The sequence below is a fragment of the Aptenodytes forsteri genome, unplaced genomic scaffold, assembly GCF_000699145.1.
Source record: "Aptenodytes forsteri isolate BGI_AS27 unplaced genomic scaffold, ASM69914v1 Scaffold217, whole genome shotgun sequence".
NCBI lineage: Eukaryota > Metazoa > Chordata > Aves > Sphenisciformes > Spheniscidae > Aptenodytes > Aptenodytes forsteri.
The window spans coordinates 8,479,447-8,486,892 of NW_008796222.1; positions in this window are offsets into that span (position 1 = coordinate 8,479,447).

Here is a 7,446-nt window from a genome sequence, read left to right on the forward strand (position 1 = left end):
TATTCTTGCGAGTCTCCAGAAAAATCTTTAGTCTACAAATACGTACAATCACAACTCCGCTGGATAGCACAAGCGTGGTCATACTGGGTCAGAGCAAAGGTCCACCCAGCTCAGAGTCCTGTCTCCCACAGTGATCAAAAGTGGACTCATGAGAAGATTACAAAAATCTCCAGAACAAGCATATGCTGATAATTCCCACAGATATTCTCACAGCCTCCAAGAATTTGTAGCTCAGGTATTTCCTCAGCCAGAAGTGATTGCTAAATGTTTAATAACCCTTGGTAGGTTTGTCTTCCATGAGTCTGTGCAGTCTCCCCCCAAGTCCTATGAACTTTTACCACCCACCACATCCAGCAGCAAGAAATCCCACGGCCTAATTACAAGCCACGTGCAAGAACCGCCTTTTTTTTGTTCAGAGCCGGCTACCTGACGTTCACCTGGGATGCACCTTACGCTGCAAAAGACCGTGAGCAGACACTCCTTGTTTATCCCCTGCCTTCGACTGACGGTTTTACAGAGCTCTCCCCCAGCTGTACTACTTGTTCCACCCAGCAACCTTTCATCGTATGTGTGGCTCTTTTGGGAACCTTTCCGAGTTCTCTGTCCTTCCTCAGGTAGGGACCAGACCTGCGTAGGCTTGACAACACAGATTTATTCAGCGGTGTAGTGGTGTTCTAATTTTTGCTCTCTTAAAGGGAATCAATTTGCTTTTTGCCTTTTTTTTTTTTTATCGCTACTGAGCTGAAATTTTGACAGAATTATCTGTCATAACTCTGAGATTTCATTACTGCACGGTAATGGTCAAGTCAGAGGCTGTCATTTTATATATTGGGATTGTTTTTTTTCCCCAGGTGCATCATTTTACTGACACACTGAACTCCATCTGCTGTTTTATTTTGCAGTCACTCTGTTTTGTAAGGTCCTTCTCCAGCGAGCCCTTGCCCTTGGTATCCTGGGTATCACAGTGTCACGTACACACTGTACCACCTCAGCTTCAGTCCCTTTTCAATGTCATCTATGAGCACCTGAACAGCACAGGGAAAAGCTCAAACTCCTGTGGGAAGCCACTGGTAACCTCCCTTATCCACTGCAAAAGTTGCCCATTTACAACCTTCTCCTTCCTAAATCTCAACAAATTATTTACAAATGTGACCATCTCCTCACACATCCAGTGGCTGCTCAGACTCCTTAAGAGACTCTGTCGAGGCTGTTAGAGCTTCCAGGGAATCCAGACAAACTGTATCAACCCTTTATCCACGTTTGTTAACACCTTCAGAGAGTATGTTTGTAAGGCATGACTGCACTTTCCAAAAGCAGTGTTGACTCTTCCCAAATACATCATATTTGTCCATGTATCCACTTCATTACAGTTTCTGCGAATTTGAACACTATGGATATCGGGTTTATCAGCCTGTGATTAGCCAGATCACCCTCGCAATCCTTTTTAACAACTGGCAACACATCAGCCACTTCCAGTCTTTGGGTGTCAAGGCAGTGTTAAGCAAGAAGCTACACACCACAGCTAGTACTTTGGCTTCTTTAAAAAAAAAACCAAACAAAACCTTGAGTTCTTTCAGAATTCTTCAACATTGTCTGGTCTTGGCAACTTGTTCATCTTCATTTCATAACTTTCCCTGGCAACACTTCCACTTGCAGCAGCTCCTCTGATGCATCTCCCATAAAGAAAGGTTTTAGTGTGGGAACCTCCTCAAGTTCTTCCACAGGGAGTACAGAAACAAACAAATCACTTTTTAAAATGTCTGCTATTGACTTATCTTCACTGAACACTCCTGATCACCTATTGGCCCTACGGACTCTCTGGCAGGTTTCCTGCTCCTGGTATATTTGAAACAAGATTTATTATTAGTCTTGATGCCTTCAGCAAAATTGTTCCTCAAAATCTTTGCTGGGCTGTCTTGAATCCTTTTACATTTACCCTGTCACAGTTTATAGTCCTTTCTGTTTTCTTCATTTGAATGGAAATTCAGCTTTTCGAAGGATGCCTTCTTGCTTTAATAATCTGTTTAATCCTGCTGCTTAGCCATGCCAGCATCCTCTTTTACCCTTTCTTAAGTCTTTCTTCACATGTGGTATGCATTTCTTGAGTGCCTCCAGTATGTCCCCAAAGAGTCTCCACGCCATCTGCAAGGATTTAACTCCCCCAGCTAATCCTCCTATGTTTTTTTCAGCACGTATTCTCATTTTTATGTAGTTTCCCATTTTGAAGCTGAGCTCAGCTATGGTGATATTTATTTGGCTTTCACTGTTCCTTCAGGGATGTTTTATGCAAGCACATCATGGCTGCTCTTAGAGAACAGCTCTTTAACTGCAGCATTTTGAACTCGGTCCTGCGTGTTACTCAAAGCCAAGTCCAGGAGTCATTTCTCTTCTGGTAGACTCCCTAGCCTGTCCGCTCCACGCAGGCTACACCTACAAATCCAGCCTTGCAGCCTGCCACCACGTGGTACCTACAGAGGGGAGGAGAGTTGAAATTTCCTTTACTTTTGCACGTCCTGCCCTTGTTTTGGTTCTGCCAAGATTATTCCGCTGAGTACATTCAAACCTCTCTGTGACCATTATTGACAGACAACATACGGGAGGAGAGCAGGGAGAAAAGACAGACAGTTACTTTTTAGAAAGTCCTGAAAAATGTATCTTAGTTAGGTTTCTGTGATGGGGTAAATAACATTTTACAGGAGGGTAAACCTAGACCTCGGTATAAGCAGTAAGTCCTGTGCCTGCTTATTAAGCATTCTTTGATAGAGGAAAATACAAAATTAAATGTAGATCCTGCAGCAAAACAAGAACATGAACTCAGAAGTCTACCTCTGTAGCAGCTACCAGCCTCCCTGATTTAGTAAACTATGAATCACAACATAAAGGTGATATAATGCTCAGACAATAGGACAGCTGTACTCAGACATGGTGTGTTGAGATCCCTCAATGAAGCATGTAAGGACTCTCACCACTTTTAGTTAAAGGAAAATTGGCACTTTTAGTGAAAGGAAAATTTCTACACTTACAGGGCACGTTTCAAGATCTTGGAGCAGATAGCATGGACAAAATTTAAATTAATCTTTCCTACATTTTTTTCTTTCTTTGTAAACAAAAAAAAAGCCTCTTTATAAAAAAGGTGCCAGTCCCATCCCTAACAGGCTGTAATTCCTACCGTAGTCGATGCCTAATTGCTGCATCGAACTGTAGAAAGATCACTTCTCTGTGAACGGCTAGCAGCTGGGCTACTTCGCTGGGATCCAGTGGATTCTGGAGGCTGTCAATCATTTTCTGTATCTCTTGAAGTTCAGTCCCTGGAATCCCAAGAACAGTAAGTTTATCAGATAAGGTCTCAGGAAATGCAGGTAAAAATATCTCAGTTCAGTAAGCTCTTTTTTCCATTAGGAGTTTTGTACTTCACGACTTTCTTCGTTTTTCCTCTTTCCCCTGAGAGGCAGAAGAAGAATGCGTTTATATCCCCCTCAACACTACAAAACCAGGATTTAAGAAAAGAGATTATGGCAGGTGGAGAATTATGAGGATGTAGTAAGGTCAGGGAGGAAAAGGCATAGGAATGAAAAGTTACAAGCTTCTCAAAAGAATGGTTCTTTCATTAGCCTTTCCCATTAAAAAGTCAATTACTCTAAAATACCAACAAGGACAGTGGTATATCTTTCTCATTATCATATCTGGTTGGGCTAGATGATTGTCATAGGTCCCTTCCAACCAAAAATATTGAGATTAAATTTGTCAGACAGGAGCAGAATCAGGTCCTGAGATGACATTTTACTTACTCCAAAGGCCTAAGCTAGTTATTACCTGGTAGGGAATGATAGGGACAACTTCTCCAACTGCTTTCAATAAAATACTCTTGGGGCTCAATTCTGCAAGCTAATGAATATTTTTCTGATGAGGCTTTAAAGATCTTTTATTCCCTTTAAGCCTAGCAAAAAACTTCTCAAAGCAATGGGTCTCTACAAGTCGTTACCCTTACAAAAGCACCTGCTCTTAGTGTTTGTAGAAAATGTGTGCACAGGGCTTGACGGCCTCCCAAGACACAGCCACCGCAGAAGTGATTTAACTTGGAAGCACCTGTTATAGAAACCCGGTGTCCTCTGTGTCAGGCTGCAGGGGCTGCCGTCCTTTAAGGAAGTTAAATGGTCTGATTTGGGGACGAGGGAAATTATTCCGCAGCAGCAGCAGCAACAAAAAAGATCTCTTGGTCAGGAGCAATGGAGTTAAATTGTCTGTTCCAAATGCGTTATAGAGACAGCAGAGTGCTGAGGACTCCATCATTGTCCATATTTTCTGTTTTAAAAGTGTGGTAGCGAGGCACACATTGGATATGTCTGAAATTGAAATACATTGCACATAATATTCCTCCTACATCTGGTTATGTGGTTTCTCACTGATCACTGAGCTCAGTCTTCTTGATTGTTTCAAAGCTCATTAAACATGCTAATTTACACGAGCTTTTTCAGCCATATACAAATGAAGTTACTAATACACACTTGATGGTACAATGAGCGCACACCGCAGAACAGGCAGTTCTTTTTGTTAGAGAAAATAAACCCACTTCAAAATCAAACATTCACAAGCACAGTATTAAAATAAAAGCTGTAACAAGCATTTGTGGTTGATTGAGTCCTTTCTTCCCTTCCAAAATGAAATTTTGAATTTGAAATGAAAGATAAATTCAGAACTGATAATAAAAATCTTACTCACATAAAAAGAAAAATACACAGGGGATAAAATCTGGACGCATTAAAAGACAAAGCTAGTCTTTTATATATTTTATACATTTTTCCCAATTCTTGAAGAATTTAATGTTTTTACCCAATTGTCATAATCAATTTTTCATTTTTTAAAAGACACCAGGACAGAAGGGAAGCTGTGCAGGTAAAGTATTTACTCCTGAGTTGTGTCTGAGCAGCACCAATGTACAGATATATAAACGTGGGCATTTCTAGGTGGCATGAAAACAGTCCAGCCACACACAGCAAAGAGGAGGAGGTATGCATAACGTGCCATGTTTTGAAGCTCCAGCTCACCATACTGTGGGAACAATCCAGCGGCTGAAAAGCCAAATGCCAAGAGCACTTCAGCACTTGGGACAGGATTATCTCATGTGACTTTAGCTGCCTAATTATCAGGCATCAAGTTTAATTGGGTTCCTGCAATCTTAGGTACCTCCAAAGAGGGTTTCATCCCACTCACTTTGAGCACATTTTTAGCTTGGGATGAGCAACTCCTCCGAAGGTGTCTTTGTAACGGTGTCCAGCAAAGGCGTCCAGTGAGAGCAGAGGTACCGAACTGGTGGTTAGATACCAGTAGCTGCATACGTCACTGCTAACCACTAAAGGAAAGGTAGACACATCCCACTCCTGCAGTGCAGTTTAACATGAACAACAGGTCAAAGCTATTAGGGAAACGGGTACTATTTCTGCACAAATACGTGTTCATGCAGGATGACACCTCAGCTGGTTTACCCTTTGGAAAGAGACTCGAGTGACAGATTTACTAGAGGAACCCAAGCCTGCCTTTTTTTAATCTTCTGGTAAAGATAAACTCATCATGGGCTGACCAGATGGCTTAACAGACACTTGCTAGAAGCGGAAGAGCAATTTTTGGACCATGTTCTCTGTTCCCTGCCGGAGCAGACCTCCCGAGCCCAGTAAGTATGTTGCTTTTCTGTGAGATTGCGACAGATCTGTGATTCTGTGGGCATGCTCCCGAAACACAACACTCTTCCATCAGTAGAATGGAGCAGGAAAAAGAAAAAAATAAGACTGTAATTTCATCTTGACTTTATTCTTCAGTTGACATCGATCTCATCTTCATGCTCCCTTTGCCCCTTTCTCACCATCAGCATTTCACACTTTTGCACCTCGAACCGTCTACCTTAAGCACACAGTATTTGTTACGTACCAATCCTGTCGGTCCCTCCCCAGTCTGGGGTCAGAGGTTCTGGGTTTAAGGCACAAAAGCAGTTTGGAGAATTTCCTAATTGAGCAAAAGCCAAGAGATACGAAACCACGTCGTGAAATGCACCAACAATTTCTAGGCTTAGGTGGAGAGCTCTGAGCGCAGCCTGAAGACAAGACAAATGCACAAATAAAACCATTCAGATGATCGTCCCTGAGCAAACGCACCAAAGTAACAGAAGTTTTTGCTTCCCGGGCCGCAAGCGCTCCTGGGCACCAAACGAGACCTCCCTGGGAGGGCGCTGGGGCTCCCAGAGCAAGGTCAAGCACTGGATTTCGTTCAGGCTCAGGATGTCACTCCCAGCTGTCACCATCTCTTCTGGTGTCACAGCTGCTGGTTTAGATACTGCTTTCCCAGTGTCTCGTACAACAGTCTATTTCACTGTTTATATCTATCCAAATAGATAGACACGGCCAGGCAGCCCTCCCCTCACAGTCCTTCCCCTCCTGCGCTGCACCATCTCCAGCTCCCGCCCTGCCAGGGCCAGCCCAGGTACCTCCTCCCTTCTGTCCCCTCTCCTCCCCATTTCAGCACAAATAAGTCAGAAGACATAAAAAGGTCCCAGCCTGCCGCTTTGTGTACACGGGAACAGGGACAATACTTGATAAACTGGTGGGACGGGGAATACTTTCACAAATCGGAAAAGGCAACACAGCATGGCTGGGTTTTGGTTTAATTACTTTTGATCTTTCAGCTAAAGGATCCTTCCTTTCCTTTTACTTTTGTTTCTACCTCTAAACCAAGAGGACCGAAGCGCACTCCTTCCTGACAGGCACTCTTCATCAACACCCTTCATCAGTGGCATGTGCTAGCTGCAGCCAGATTAAAACCACTGATATTTATTTCCCCATCTCCAGTGACAAGCAAAATTGTAATGCATGTGACAAGATGTGTGTGGCTTAGTGCCTAGCACAAAATCTTTTAGCATTAGCAAATACTGACCTTCTCTGGAAGCGTTTTGAACATGATCAGTGTTTCGGTAGGGTGAGGGATGAACCACAAGTTAAGGAAGGTGAGTCCATCTGGAGACAGCAAAAAGCGTGGTCGAGGACGGAAGGATCTGAGTTATTGCAAGAAGGGAGAGGTGTTTAGCATTTTGAGGTTTCTTTCTGCCTGTCACTTCCCAGAAAGACATTTTTTAAAGTTTGATAAAACTGTTACATAGGATTTGCCTCTAAGATTTGGAGCAAGTGTATTTTAGACATAACATGATTTAGCTTTGATGTGTAAGGTGCAAGGTAAAGATCTGACCTCAAAAACCTGCTGAATTTGAGAGGAATTTGAAAGAAACTTTCTTAAGGCATCTGACTTATAAAGCAGGGACGTGGGCTGCTGTGCTGAGGGCATTTAGGGTCTCTTCTCCTGGGAACATGCTTTTGCTGGCTAGAACAGGAGACAGGCAGGGCAAAGCAGCAGACAGGCATTAAAAATCTGTATCATCATTTTAAAATATGATGTGCAATTACT